Here is a 16,959-nt window from a genome sequence, read left to right on the forward strand (position 1 = left end):
GAGTTCATTTAATTTATATACTATAGCAATTAGAATATCACCAAAGACAACTACTATCCATATCATTATGTCTTGAAAATAATTCATGTTGCACAGAATATCGTTGACAAATGAGAGCTACTTATCATCACTTACCATGTAGTGGAATATGAAACTGACTGGTGTAATTTTTCAAAAGCAATTTATTGTCTAAATTAAAGATTAAGGATTAGATAGAAAATATTTACTTAAAATAGGCAACGAAGCATTGCATGTCTAAAACTTTGAACATGATGCTTTCCATGCTCACGTTGCCTTGCAGTGTGATGGTGAATGTAATTTTGCTTCTTTTTTTTTTGTAAACCAAAGAAATCCGCTATTACAGAGACAGCCTTAAGTCTTAAATAATTACCTTGCAACATTAGATGATAAGGTGTGCCAGTTGTTCTGTGTTTCTTATATTCCCATAAAAGAAAGTAGTGTAAACCATGCCACTCAAAGTCTATTTAAATAACAACATAATAACTAGAAAATGTCAAATAATCAAGTAATATGTTTTCTTCACCGAAATTGCAGGCTTTTTTGAAACTAAAAAAGAAATTGTGTTTTTATCATGAGACATCAATTGAATAGTGGAACATACTTGTAAGTACTGTCTTAAAATGAACTTGAACTGTAATTTACATTGATTTGACCGACAAGCAGATTCCATAGCACCACAGAGAAAAACATTTTTCTGCATGATATTTATAGGAACTCGTTGAAATTGAAATTTCAATGAGGTCAAAAAAACATTTGTTGAACATCTCTATGGATCCAGTGTGCTGATATCAAAATGCTCAATGAAGAGGTACTAAAAAACATGAACAAGTCACTTGAATGGCATCCTGAGTTGAATGGACAGAAAGTACAGAGGCAAATGATATGATATTTTGAGACATGGAGCAGATAGTATATAAAACTAAAAATAAATTATGCTACATTAATGTTTTATGGCTATAAATATGCTGCAAATAGATTTTCACACAAAGGAAATTTCTTATTATTATCATCACTGGGACAAAATTTACTATGATGACGTGATTTCCCACCTAAGTGTGACTTCTATTCCATCTTATGTGAGGGGAGTCTTTGCAAATCTAGTTAACAGACTTTTCTCTTTTTTCTTTGGATTTCTATGGATACATGACTTAGCATCACAAATGAATAATGTCTCAAGGGGAGAGAAACACTTGGCTTGGATAATTTGATAGAAAAGTGGTGACAGTGTAAGAAATAAAGGAAAAGATGGGGACAGAGATTTGTAAAATAGTTTTAAGTTAATGTGACTAAGGTTAAAGAGCAACTCATTTAGAAAGTAGAGAGCTTATTTTCTAAGAGTCTTACTGGATTTTGAGATGCATCACCTAGGATGTCTTCAAAAATGAAAAAGATTACATGACCTTCTTAAATATAACATATGGTGGCTGGAATGGACCTCTGTAAATGTAATTTCATGCAGGCCTGAAAGAGGTATGATCTCTTATATTATTATACACCCAAATGAATTTCCATTGGCAAAATTCCCAGTTATTGTCAGTGAAAGAAGAGATTGGAAGAAAAAGAAAAAAAAGGTGAAAGAAAAAAAGGAAAAAAAAAAACAAGGAAAGGAGAAGGAAAACAGTGTGTAGAATAATTATAGTTTAATAATTTTATAATAAAATAGTTAAAAATGTTATCCCAAATTCTTGATGATTAAATTACTACTATTGGCTGAATACAATATTTCATTGAAATTTTTAGTACTTTTTATATTTTCCACAATTAGAGTATATTTGATTTTAACTTGGAAAATTTTGCTTTTTTAAATGTTTTTATTAATTTATTAATTTTACTTTTTATTTAATCACTGTGTGATAGACCCTTATAAAGATGTTCATGATTAGATTTCAGTCATAGAATATTCCAACACCCATCCCTCCACCAGTGTACATTTCTCAGCACCAGTGTCCCCAGGTTCCCTCCCATCAGCCCCACCCCCAAACCCTGCCTGCCTCGATGGCAGGCACTTTTCTTCTCTTTCTCTCTCTCTCTCTCTCTCTCTCTCTCTCTCTCTCTCTCTCTCTCTCTCTCTCTCTCTCTCTCTCTCTCTCCTTGGAAATTATTATATATTGGATGTTTCTCTGCTTCCGATAAACATATTGCATGCTTCAGACAGAATTTATTTTTAGAGTGGTTTTTAACACAGCTTTTTACAGTTCTTCAAAACAGTTATCTCATCAAAGTCAATTTAATAGTACCTCTTGTGAGAAGTATACTGGCGTTATACAAAGGGCTAAACTTCTCAAAAAATCTTTGCTCTTTTCTAATTGTATGACACAGTAGGACTCTGTCTAGAATTTTGTCTAGTCTGATTTAAAATAATTTCATGCTGTTGACACTCAACTATTTTACTGTGTAAGATCTTATGGTATTTTATTTTTAGCTCAGTCTATCACAAGTCAATTGCTATTTCAACAACTTTACAATATGACACAAAAGTGAATCTTAAAATTACACATGTTTTAAAATATATTTTCAAAAAATACTTTTAACAAAGTTATCAGTTGTGGTTTAAAAAAATCTGGATATTTTTGATTTTATTATTATTTGGAGTAGCATATATACATTTTAAATTTAGAATACTTTATTCCTTGTTATTGTTACATATTTAGCTAAACATACCATGCTTTTGAAATTTATACCCGTATTCTACTGATGGAATCTGTTCTGAATTCCAGTCCACAAACCAAAAGTTATAATCAAGGATGAAGACCAATGGTTTCAACTGTTCTATACCTTGGACTGGAACAGGTTTGTAGCTCAGTGGCTTAAGTCCATTTATTTATACCATATTGACAAAGGTGGAAAAAATTGGAATAGCATTTCCTTCAAATTTAAAATTCCTGATTTTGATACTTTCTGATTTTTCAATGATACTCCCTCATTTCTCAATAAAAAGTTGTGAATTTATGGGAAATAGAAGAGACTTAAAATGATATTTGTTAAAGTACTATGTGCCTAGAAATATTGGAACAGTCAACTTTCTGTATCTCATATGATTTTCACAATTTTTGAACTCGACATCATTATTTATATTTGAGTTTGAAAAATACTTGATTGTGAATACAAAGAACAAGTGTTGAAATAAAGCAGAATAAGAGAATGACCCAAATACTGATAAAAGATACCAATAGAACTGAATATAAACCAGAGAAGAAAGATCAGGATTAGAGGGATGGAGAGGTAGCTCACTAGTAAGGTGCTTATCCTGCAAGCAGCTAACCTGGATTGAGTCCAGAGCACACCATATGGCTCCCCAAGCCCATCAGGACTGAGTGCTGAGAGCAGAGCCAGGACTAAGCCCCGAGAGAGTGAAATAAAAACAAAAACAAAGATTAGGATTAACAACATAACATGTGCTGTCAGTATAAAATGAAAACATGAGCTTAGCGATATTGAGTACAAAATTTATAAAAGTGTTTATGGAAAATTCAATCAAACGTGGGTGTCTTGTGATTACACAGATTGTGTGAACTAAAGCTTTCTGATAGCTTTGTTTCAGACATTGGGTGAGAAATTGGATGATGCACCTGATGTAACTGAACTTTTCTTACTTATATTGCTGATATGTTATTAAAGGAACATTGATATGTTTAAAGGAATGTTAATACATCATCCAATCCTACAATTGTTTCAATTGGGGATGAGAGGTCATGATAGTGTCTAGGACCTATCAGGCAAGTTATTAACCAGGAACAACAATAACAGTGGAAACAAAGTCTCCAGAACCCTAATTCTGTATTCATCTGAGTAATCCACGTGCCTTAATAAGGAGGGAAAGGTTTTACTATTTTAGTCTGTAAGAAAAGACTGTACACTTCACTCATTTGTGGAGTATAGAATAACATAACATGAGACTGATACCCAAGGACAGTAGACACAATGGCCAGAAAAATTGCTTCATAGTTGGAAACCTGCCTCATGAACAGGGTGTGTGTGAGTGGTGGTGGAGAAAGTAGCTGGAATAGAGAAGGGATCACTCAGAAAATTAACGTTGGAGGGATTGGTTGGGATGGGAGATGTGTGATGAAAGTAGATAAAGGACCAAACCTCTCAGTATCTCTATTGCAAACCATAATGCCCAAAAGTAGAGGGGGAGTATGGGAGAAATTGTCTCCCATGGAGGCAGGGGGAGGGTGGGAAAGGGTGGATATACTGGGGGGATTGGTGGTGAAGAATGTGCACTGGTGCAGGCATAGGTGTTTGACCATTGTGTGATTGTAATCAAACATGAAAGCTTGTAACTGTATCTCACAGTGATTCAATAAAATAAAATAAAAAGAAAAGACCATACATTCAGGGAGTTGAGAACTATACCAGATAAATAAAGTATGCGGAAAACCTTTGTTCCTTCCCAACATTGTTTTTACAATAATTAAAAAAAACCTGCCAGTGTTAGTATTTTATAATATTAAATATGTAGTTCGCATTTTCATTTGAAAAATTCAGACTACATTGGAAATAATTTTCTTCCCACTTGCATTGTGCTGATAATCTGCTACCAAGGAACTCTCAGGCCTCCACCCCTCCTGCCACAAACACAGGATGGATGACAGTGTATCATAGTTTTTCTCATCCTGGTTTCTGCTATGTTAAGCTCATTTTTGCTTTACAATATCCCATATATCAATTAAGACATTTGATTTTGACATTCAAAAGTAAATATTCAGTGGTCCCTTAACTGACATCCTCTCTCTCCGTCATGAACAGAGTGAAGTGTTTCATATAGTCATGACTGCAGAGTAAAGTGTTAATCTTTAAGAAATGTTGATATCCAAATAGATTCAGGTTTTAACAAGACAATTGTGCAAGTTTTGGTTTTTGCACTGTTATCAATATGGAATGTGCTATTTAAATTGGAACACGTGTGGTGGTCATGTTACTTTTTTTGGGGGGATCACACCCTGTGATGCACAGGGATTACTCCTGGCTCTGCACTCAGGAATTACTCCTGAGGTGCTCAGGGGACCATATGGGATACTGGGAATAGAACCTGGGTTGGTTGCATGCAAGGCAAATGCCCCACCTGCTGTGCATTCACTCCAGTCCCAGTCATGTTACTTTTATTTAAAAAAGAACATACCAGTTCTATCTTCCTTTGAAGTTTACCTTAATAACTGTTGTTTAGCTAATGAGTTATAAGTACAAACTTAGGTCTTCATAATTTAAATTTTCTTGAACATTATCCTGGCTTAACTTTCCATATCCATTCTCTGCTGAGAATAAAAATGTGGACATACCTAATTGAATGTCTGAGCATATTCTTGTTTATGCTGATGCACAACTCCCCAAGGTTTATTTCCAATGTGGCCCTGCAGGCAATATGCATTTAGCAGAGACATATCCTTATTCCCTACTGCAATCAACCCTCCAGAGAAATTTATTTTTTAATTAAGTCAAATCAGAGTGTTTTCTTTTGTACTAGGGCTGATTTATCAGAACTTTGTTGTTCGTGTTGCAAAATGGGGGATTGATTAGCTATACCTTTGATTAGACAATGGGGAATTTGCTTCTATGGTCCGATATATTGACATAAGCAAACAGTGCAGATCTAGGGTCATCACTGTCACTGTCATCACTGTCATCCCATTGTTCATCAATTTACTCATCACTCGGGCGCCAGTAATGTCTCCATTCATCCTAGCCCTGAGATATTAGCAGTCTCTCTTTACTCGTTTTTCTCAATGATTGGAGGCTCTTTTCAGGGTAAGGGGAATGAGACCTGTTACTGTTACTGTATTTTGCATATCAAATACACCAGGGGGGCTTGCCAGGCTATATGAAATATTTAGAGTATATGAAATATTTCTTAACAAGTAATAGAGGGGTTAGAAATCTTCAGTTTGGTTTATTTTTGAGACCTCATCCAGCAGTGCTCAGGAATCACTCCTGGAGTTGCTGGTGGGGCATATGGAACCAGGTTCGAACCCGGTTTGGTAACCTGCGAGGCTAGTGCCCTACTTTCTGCGCTATCTCTTCAGTTCAGGGGTGGGGGTTAGGTACTTTTGATAATAAACACGTTAACTATACACTTCAGGACTGCATATTTACAGAATTGCTTACGATTTCATTCTCTCTCAAACATTTCAGCTCCGCTTTAGGGATGTAAATCATTGTAGTAGAAAGGGCTGGCATGACAAAATACTAAAGAAGCTGTTTTAAAATATAGAAAATAGTTATCCCACAGTTCTGGAAACTAAATGGTTGGTACCAATGTTCTGCAGGGCTCCTTTTTGGTAACGTTCCTTCCTGAATGGCTGATGACCATCCTCTAGCCGAGCCTTCATATGGCAGTTAGAGAGCAAGAGTGAGTATGCTACTGTGTCTTCTTACAAGATGCTTGTCCCACAAGGCTCAGGTCAACACCCATAGTCACATCATTGAATGTTAATGACTTTTTAAAGCACATTGTGAATTAGAGATTCAACACAGAAATTGAATCTGCATGAACATAGTTCGTATCACTCACATAAGTTTCTTATTTTTTGTTTTGTTTTGTTTTTGTTACCTTCTAAGTAGAGGTATGAATACAGAAGTTTTTCTCCTTGAGATCAATTGTAATTATCATTCCCCACTGAATGCTTTTTTAAAACATTTTGTCAGTCAAAAGGATTGTTTCAGGGGGCTGGAGCAATAGTACAGAGGGCAGGGTGTTTGCTTTGCACATGGCTAACCCAGGTTCGATTCCCAGCATCCCATATGGTTCCCTGAGCACTGCCAGGGGTAATTCCTGAGTGCAGAGCCAGGAGTAACCTCTGTGCATTGCTGGGTGTAACCCAAAAAGCAAAAAAAAAAATTATTGTTTCAGAGGTAAGACCCAGGGTTTTTCTCTAAGCCAATGTCTTAGAGGTTCCTGTCATGTGTTCCTTCTTAAATACATCCTCTTCAGATTTTCATATTCCAGAAAACAGGACTCTCAGAATCCTAATAAATATGTCTTACCTGAAATATAGGGTACTATATATCTTTGTTGAATTAATGATCTATTTCTTTTTGCTAGATTCCAGATGTACAATTTCAGGGTACTATGGAACATTTAGTGTTACTTTTGAATGAGTGTTCTATTTTGAATTGTCTTTCTCTGATAACAAGTGACTCTGAACACATTTTGATTTGTCTCCTGGTTTTCTGTACATTCATTTTGGGAAAGTGTTTGCTCATCTCCTCTCCCGAATAAAAGCATTTTTGTGCCACACCCAGCAGTACACAGGGTTTACTACTGGCATTGGGCTCAGTGATCAGTCCTGGGAGAGCTAATGGTGGGCCATAACGGGGGCCGGGAATTGAACCCAAGTCGGTCTCATGCAAGCGAAGAACCCTGCCTGCTATAATATCTCTCCTGCCCATTCATTTCTTTGATGGAGTTACTGGGGTTTTCTATTGTTTTAATTTTTTTTTTTTGGTCATATCAAAAGCGATGCTCAGGGATTATTCCTGGCTCTGAATTCAAGAATCACTCCTAGTGGTACTCAAGATTCATATGAGATGCTGGGACTTGAACCAGGGTCAGCAGAGAACAAGGTAAATGCCATATCCACTGAACTATTGCTCCAGCCCCTTATAGACACTAATATACGGCATATTCATTTTCTTTATTCAGACAATGTTTATCAGATGTTGTCACATGAACTAAATTCTGGAGACCACGTTGATTAAGTTCCAAGGCAATATTCAGTGCAGTAACAATTAGAACATTAATCAAATAGCCACGCAAACATGTAAAATTGAAACCTGCCCAAAAGCAATTAAAAGCTGGATCTAGAAATATAAAATGCAAAGTCGCTGGTCAGGGATTGTTAAGATGAAAAAAATGTTTCCTTATCTTATCCTTCTTCCAGAAGTCTCTAATAAGGAAGACAATATGCAGTCTGAATCCTTAAACAGAAATATTTCTTTGGAATTGTGAATATTCTGGAGCATACCTAAGAGTACTGGCTTACAGGGGAATTTATTGACCTCCTCACCTTGTCTAAATGCTACTTCTCTCTTCTTTTTCTATGTAAGTGGATTTTGGGAACATGCAGGAAGATGGGTCTGTAGGATAGAAGTCTGCTGCTTTTCAAACCGCTGTCTGGTTGATAATAAAGCTCTTTGACTTCCTAGCACTTAGCCGCTTCTTTATTGATTGGCTTTCTCTGAATAACAATGACACGGGGCCATCATAGTACAATATTGCAATCAATGGCTGCTATGAAAGAAAGAATATGCTCTTGTTTAAAGAAAAAGTGCTCAAACACATATGAAGTGTTTACTTAAGCTGATGTCTAAATACCAGTGAAGCAGATGAGGAGAAAAGTCACAGAAAAAGGAAATACCATGAAAACATCTCACTTATTAGGTGGTATATAGTTTTTATCTTAAGATATAATGGGTGTCAGGATGATGAAATCAAATTTGGGGTTTAAAAATACTATTTTGGTTATAATACTTAGACTATAGATTACCACTGTCAATAAACTAATATAATCATGCAGGTGAAAGCTAAAAGTAAATATGCCAAAGTCACATAAAATTTTTATAAATTTGTTCCTGAATTCAGGCCTGATATCAAGTTTTTTAATGCATTTTAATTTGCGTTAAAATTAAATGCATTTAGAAAATCAAATGCAAAAAACTTGACTTGTGAATGGCATGAGAAGGGGTCTGAATTTATTTTTTAATTTATTTTTGCGTGTGTTACCTGTTTTCTTGTGTCACCATTTGTTCAAGAGGCTTTCTTTGTTCCACTTCATACTTTTGCCTAATTTGTGAAAGATCTACTTGAAGATCTTTCTCTGGCCTCTCTTTTCTTATTCCAGTGTTATACTGTTTTGGTTTCTATAGGTTTGAGCATAGTTCAAAATGGGGGGGAGCTGAGCTATGACCCCATGCCACCCGGGGTGGGGGGAGGATTTTCTCTCCCAAAGCTTTCTTTTTACGGGGAAGATAGCAGCAACAGCAGCAGCAGCACCCCCACGTGGCATCTGCCATCTTGTAGAACTCACAACCCAGAGGTACATGCTTGTAATGACGTGGCATGCAAGAGATCATGGGATGGGGGTGTTACTGGCATCTCTCTGCCCAGATGAGATCCGGAGCAGCCACGCACGACACAGCCCCTCTGCTCCTTAAAGACTATGATTAGAGAGGTCTATTAACCCATTTTGGCACCCAGAGACTTCTTATAGAAATGCATCTAGACTGTAAACTGAGTTAAAACAACAGAAACCCAAAACCGCACAGCCGCTGTTGCGGCCACATGAGCTCCTATAATCTTCATTCTCAGCAATGGAAAACAAACTATCAAATGATGCCTTTTCAGCAGGTTTGATTGTTGGGGGAAAATTCCAAAAAAATGATAGTCAATTCTCTGTTGAAATATCGAATGTATTCAAAGTATAGAGAGAATAAAGTGAAGATCATTAGCCACTCAGGTACGGGGATGGGTGTGGGAGGGGGGGTCTATTGGGGTTCTTGGTGGGGGAACAGGTGCACTGGTGAAGGGATGGGGGTTTGATCATTATATGACTGAGATGTAAACATGAAAGCTTTGTAACTTTTGTTGTGGTGATTCAATAAAATAAATAAATAAATAAAATTGGGGAGAGAAAGGTTTCTCACATATTTTTCCCCCTAAAATTTCTGGGAGGTTTATTACTTTGTATATGTCAAGAAAATTTATCAATATCTTCAAAAATGTGTTGTTTCCTAATCCCGGTGCCTATCCTAACTTGAATATCTATGAACGTAGAAAGATTCCTTTAGAGTACTTCACCATAAATTTATCCTACCCATAAAAACTCTTCCCAGAATACAGGATTTATCTTTTCCTGTGAATGTCAGGGTTACAAATTAGTTTCAAGCATTACATTACATAACAAGAACTAGAGTCAGCCCATTAAAACTAAACTTTAAAAGCCTAAAGTCAGATGTCTTGGAGTTCTAGGGCGATTATTGCAATTACTGACTATAACATTGCATTGGCATTTGTAGCACTTGAGCAAATAAAATAGTTTATTTAGTAAATGTTAGAAGAAACTTGTGATAACATGACTTCTCTCTGACTTGGTATGCAGGTAAGCACTTGGGCCAGAGCAGACTATGATAAATATATTGAAATGTGTACCATAAAGAAAGGAGGGGGGAAAGGACCACAGTTTTTAGGATAATAGATATAGTTATGTATTTATGTGTCTGAACATGTCAGTTTGTTTTCAACAACGATGAGTCAGGAGACAGTTTAAAAGGAAAGTGATTATTAAATAAATTGCTATTTTAAAAGTAAAAAGATGACATTCATGTCTTTTTTAAAATAAAAGTGACTTTCTATTTCTTTCAAGACATGATTCAGTTACAAAAAACGCAATAAAAGTCAAAAAGAGTTTTGTGAAGGTACTTGCAGAAAATCTATAGTAAAGTATGTAGGTAGTTATATATGGTCTACCTTAGAGCTGACATTTTCCCAATATTTACTTATTATTTAGAAAGATGACCAAAGAGTTAAAATTGATTTAAAAAATGTCCCCAAGTAAGAGATAGTAAGTAAAAAATACAATAAAAATTATACTTAAGATTCATTTTATAGTAAGCTTCAATTTTTTGTACAATTCTTAACTTGCTTTTAATTATGAATAGTTTGGGAATATGAACCACACATTGTAAGGTGAGTTTAAATCGGAATAATACAGTTTATTTTATCAAATTTGAAATTTTAGCATATTAATATTTGTAGAAAAATTTTAAGATTACATCATTAATAATTTTATTATGAGCTGAAAAATAAGCAATTTATTTGTTGGAAATAAAGGTATAGGGATACAAAGATAGTCTGAAATATAAAACATACAAAATTATGATCTTTCTCTTTTCTTTTGTTTCCTCAAATTATGACATAAATATAGTAAAAATAATATTTATAATTAATTTTTAATGTTCTTAGAAGATACATATATAAACATCTTACTTGAGAAATTTTGAATGACAGATGTAGTTCAGTTGCCAGAATACCCATACTGATTATCTAATAGAATTTCTGTAAGATCACAAATAGGGAAAAAAGATTTATGTGTATGAAATTCTTTCCATACCATGCCCATCATTTCAATGAAATGGAAACGTCTGGAATGTTAACTTATAAAGACCAAACATCTGATAGCTATTAGCTATATATTTCAACTATATTTGACTTACATGTGACTTGGAAGCACATACTGTCTTTTATGTCTTTTTTTCTAATAATAAAATAATAGTCTCCAAAATAAAGTAGGATGAACTAAATTTCTTGTACACTCACATTGCTGGGAAAATATAAGTACTGATGAATGCATAAGCATGCAAAATTTCATTCATAGTCCTCTAAAACATGAATATTTATGTCCCTAGGCAATAAATAATCTAGTAAAATAAATACTAGTTGGGATCTAGTTAGAAATCAGTATTTGTTAAATTTGTTGGCATGACTCTTCCCTCTGGGTGAACTAACTAAATCAGATTTGCAGTTCTGTAAAATTAAGAGACAGCTTGGTGACAACTGGGAGAAATGTGAAAATAATACCTTCAAACATCACTCAAAAAATTCTATGGAGGCAGGGTATTTAGATAATGATACATAACAAGAAGACAATTAAAAAAATGTAGACCCTATTAATTCAGAAGTGAATAAAGATGCTTGCTGATCAACTGTTTTGATGTAACTTCCATTCTTTTGTTTGTTTGCAAATTTGGGGGCCACTCCCAGCAGTGTTCAGGGTTTATTTCTGGCTCTGCCCTCAGGGATACTCCTGGAGAGCTCAGGGCACCATATGTAGTGCCAAGGATCAAACCCAGGTCAGCTGTGTGCAAGGTAAGCTCAGTACCTGTTGTACTGTTACTCAAGACCTGGATGTATCTTTAAGATAGTAGTTACTTCTTGATGCTAACAGGATGTCTCCCATTTATTTACTGGCACAAAACACCTGTGAGATGTTAACACATTAAGGACTACACAATTTTCATTGCTATTTTAACAGCTACAGAAAGATATAATTGTTAATGTACAAAAGATACCTTCTGGGGGCTTCTGGAACTAAATTGTGTCACAGACATTTTAGTGTAGAGCCCAGATAAATGTGGAAATATACAGTAACAAATTTATTGTTAACAAGTACTTTTCATCCGTAATGTTTGTTGAATGGCTAGTCAACTGTCCTAAGTTTGCCTGCTCCAAATATTTATTCTCCTTTATCATCCAGTGGAAGATGGCCGTGGCTATGTCCATCTGATGAAAAAGTAAATGTGAAATCTTACATGGGCATGCTGTATATTAAATTGCTAAATACAAATCAGACCTTCATCATAATGCTGCTCTTGCCTTTATTGATATATTTTGAACCTGGTGAGAATTATGCTATTAGACTTATGCCTTTCTCATCACTTAAAAAAAAGTACTGAAATAGATAAAAGTAAGTAACACAACAAGGCACATCAAATGACGTGTGTGATGTCTGAGAGTGCATAGCAAAGTGTTTTATCCCTCTACCTACAAATCTCTGAGGAGCATGCAATTTTCCAAGGAGAGAATGTATTGTGTCAAATTTGCTTTCTTGTTTACTGCTCAATAAACAAAGCAGTCAACAGCCTGGAAAGCATATGAGTGAAAAATCTTTCTTTTGGTGAAGCGATTTTTCTGTCTATAGCTTTTCTCTCTGTAGTTCCATCAGATGTGAGAAAAAAATAGAAGACGCAAGTCTGCATCTAGTGTGTTGAAGCTATGATTCAAAGTAGTCTTGTGATAGTTTAAAATAGAAGGTGAAAAAACACACTTATTTTGCTCTATGGTACATAAATATGGTACACATATAAATATATGTACACATATCAGTATATGTTATAACTATATATTTGTCTCTATGTCTATGTCTGGAGCTGGACCAATAGCACAGTGGGTAGTGCATTTGCCTTGCACGCGGCCAACCTGGGTTTGATTCCTCTGTCCCTCTCAGAGAACCCGGCAAGCTACCAAGAGTATCCTGCCTGCACGGCAGAGCCTGGTAAGCTACCCGTGGCCTATTTGATATGCAAAAAAAAAAAACAATGAAGACGTTACTGGTGCCCACTTGAGCAAATTGATAAGCAATGGGAGGACAGTGACAGTGACGTCTATGTCTGAGACAGATATATAGGTTTAACATATACTGATATGTGTACCATATTTATATAACATAGAGCATAATAAGTGTGTTTGTTCATTTTATATTATAAACTATCACAAGACTACTTTGATTCATAGCTTCATCACACTAGATGCAGACTCCGTGCCAGGCTGGTTTTACTCAGGGTGCCCCAGAGGGGGGCAGTGAGAACCCTCCCTGCCCCAAGGGGCCCAGTCCTGGCAGCCGACCTCCACAACCCAACCGCCACGCTCCAGGCCATTTTCTGGACACTCCGGCCAAGCCTCAGGCATGAATGAAGTCCCACGGAACCCAGACAATGCAGAGATTTGTGACCTTGAACTCTGGACTCAACGGGACCCAGAAGCAGAGATCCTCTGCCGGCTGTCCCCCAATCTCCAGTGACCCAGGGATCACATGCATAAACCACATCCTGCCACACCCTGCCAGCACCAGATAATCTCCTTATTGGTGCCCTCCAGATCTCAACGGCTGCTCCTCCCAGACGGAAGTATAAAATGAGGCCCCCATAGCCATGCCACTGGACTCTGTGCAAAGATGTTTTCACTTGGGACACCCCAGAAGGGGGGCGGATGAGAACCCTCCCTGCCCCAAGGGACCCAGCCCTGGCAGCCGACCTTCACTACATGTAGGATAACATTGGGTTTGTCCTGTTAGCCTTGCTGCAGAGAACTCAGTTTACCTTAAAGCCCTTTCTGTATGGACGCAGGAAGACAGTCAATATTATGCTTTGTAACTTGGGAGCTGATTGACTCCAATAATATTTACTCCTGGGTATCTGCTTTCTCAACTCAGTTGATTTTAGTTCCTAGCACCCCAAAATCAGGGTCCCGATGAGGGACGGAGTGGACCCAGGGTAAGCTGTGAGCTACCCTGGCATTGAAATTGGCCAGGCCAAAGCACCACAATATTCAACTATAAATTGAGAGCGTGGCCATAGACAAATGCTGTCATGATCCAAAAGTAACGACAAGACTAGGACACTGCTGGGGTTAGGAAGACTAACCTTGCCTGAGGTCTGTGGTCTAGAAACTATAGTGAGATGTCCTCAGAAAGAACCAAACTTTAAGTTTGATATATCTCTTACTGTGCTCATACTGAACGACATTGCTAGAAATATTAGAAGTAAATTTACTCTAACTATTTAAGTGGATTACTAGCTGAGGAAGGAAGAAAGCAACACACCCTTGTTGGGATCCCACCCTTGAGCTGATCTCCTAGTAATCTGGAGTAATCTTCTTATATGAGATTTTGTTATTCTCCTGGAGAAGTGATCTTACCCTCTTTGTTGATTTGTTAATGTTCAACCCACCTTTGTGTTACTGCCCTTTGTGATTGCTATATAAACTAAAACTAACAGAAGTAGGAAGAAGACACAGTAGCAAGGAAGAGGAGGAGGTAAGACAGAAGCAAGACAGAAGACACAGGAGAAGACACAGAGAGAGAAGACACAGAAGCAGGAGAGAAGACACAGAAGCAGAAACAGAGAGAGAGTTTGGAAGAGACCAGAGGAGAGACTACAGAGACAGAGTCAGAGATAGAGAGACAGATGAAAGAGAGCACAGCAGCACACACAGAAGCAGAGCACAAGGAGGAGCTATCCCGATCTGGTCCATACACAACAGCTTGAGAAAGAGAGAGAGAGCACTGCCCTGAGAGCCCGGGAACAACACAACACACACACATCACCTCCTCCCTCGAGTGCCTGTGTCTTTGTAATTTTTTACAGCCACCACAGCCACCACGCTCGACTGCTTTCCGGACACATCACATTATAAGACACTAACTGCCCATTTTCCACAATTACCACACCATAACATATTTGATAGAGTTCAGACAGGCAACAAATCACAGAGTTTGATATATATATGTCAGAGAGCCCAGCAAGCTACCGAGAGTATCCTGCCCACACAGGCAGAGCCTGGCTGGCAAGCTACCTGTCGTGTATTCGATATGACAAAAACAGTAACGATAGGTCTCATTTCCCTGCCCCTGAAAGAGCCTCCAGTTGTTGGGAAAGACGAGTAAGGAGAGGCTGCTAAAATCTCAGGCCTGGGAGGAATGGAGATGTTACTGGTGCCCGCTCGAGTAAATTGATGAACAATTTACTCGATAACAGTGATACAGTGATGTCTACGTCTATATTTATGTCAATCCTTCCCTCACTTAGAATAGGCAGTGAGGGTTGAAAAATAATAGATTTAGAAGCAACTCTGATGTTGAGCCTGGTTCAAGGGTGATGACCATGCATCTCCAGCACAATTAGAATAAAGTTACAGTTCAGAATGAGGGGGCCAGAAGAGCAGAGTGGATAGGGCATTTGCCTTACGGGCATCCAACCCAAGTTTGGTCTTCAATACTCCATGTGGTTTCTTGAGTCATGCTAGTAGGTTAGAGCCAGGAGTCAGCCCTGAGCACAGCTGGAGTGTGGTCCAAAATAATAAAGAGTAGAGAGTGCTAAGAGTGATGGACAAAATCAATAGGGTCCTTTTCATGTATGCATGTATGGATAGGACTGATTTAAGTCTGTATTTCACCCTTGATTAACAGCTTATTATCAAATAACTAGCACAGCAGTGTAGGCCCCACTAAGCATGTATAGCTGCATGTGCAGAAGCAAGTTCAACATCTGTCAACTTTCCATCAAAATCCTACCCCAGTATGGCAGTCACCCTTAGTATGAACACTCGCTATTTAAATATAATGGGGTGGCTACAACTTGGATAGTTAGCACAAACTTACTCTTGGAGTGAAATTTCTTCTAAATAAACTTGCGTGTGCGTGCGTGCGTGCGTGTGTGTGTGTGTGTGTGTGTGTGTGTGTGTGTGTGTGTGTGGTGTGTGCAAGAACTCAGAATTTTTCATTACTTACCGGGTCAGCCCTATAACATGGTAGTGATACCCTACTCTATCTGTCACCAGACTCATGCTAAAGTACTTGGCAGATCCTGACTTCATGTATTAAATGTAGCTCTGTGATGTTCTTTCATTATCTTTTCTTTTCTTTCCATTTTTTTTCTTTTGCTTTATGACACACCCAGAGAAGCTCAGGGGTTATTCCTGGCTCTGCACTCAGAATTTACTCCTGGTGGTGCTTGGGGGACCATGTGGGATGCCGGGGATTTAACCTGGGTCGGCCATGTGCAAGGCAAATGCTCTACTTGCTGTACTGTCGCTCCAGCCCTTCTCATTGCCTATTCTTGGAAATATCTGGAAGATTAGAAAACCTCAGTGAGTCATCATTTTGTAATCTGAACAATTGGAATTATAACCATTTTACATATGTGAAGATTAAATATACCAGCTAATTTAACAATGCTGGTATATAATGTTGCTCAATAAATAGCAGCTTTTAGTTCTCATGGTATATTTTTCTCTGATTGCAAACTCAGAAATGGTGTAAAACTAACCAGATATCTTAGCGTTTATTCATTTATGATAAAAAGCACAGATTCCAGATGTAAAACACACAACCAAATGTCTTATTTTAAATAAAATAAAATGTAGAAGTATTAATATATATGCTGTGAATCATCCTTTGATATCTTATCATAAATATATTTCATGTAATATGTATTAAATACCTTCAAAGATTTAAATTAATAAAGTGTCCTTAAATATTTCCCAAGGCTTGAGTTATGAAAATAGTGTTTAAAATTCAATTCTTAGATAAAAGAAAATAAATGTAGAAAACGTGTAACTATTTTATCTGTGCCATAAGTAATTGTTTATAGTTATAAAATAAAATGATA

The sequence above is a fragment of the Sorex araneus genome, chromosome 5 (genome assembly GCF_027595985.1).
Source record: "Sorex araneus isolate mSorAra2 chromosome 5, mSorAra2.pri, whole genome shotgun sequence".
Classification (NCBI taxonomy): domain Eukaryota; kingdom Metazoa; phylum Chordata; class Mammalia; order Eulipotyphla; family Soricidae; genus Sorex; species Sorex araneus.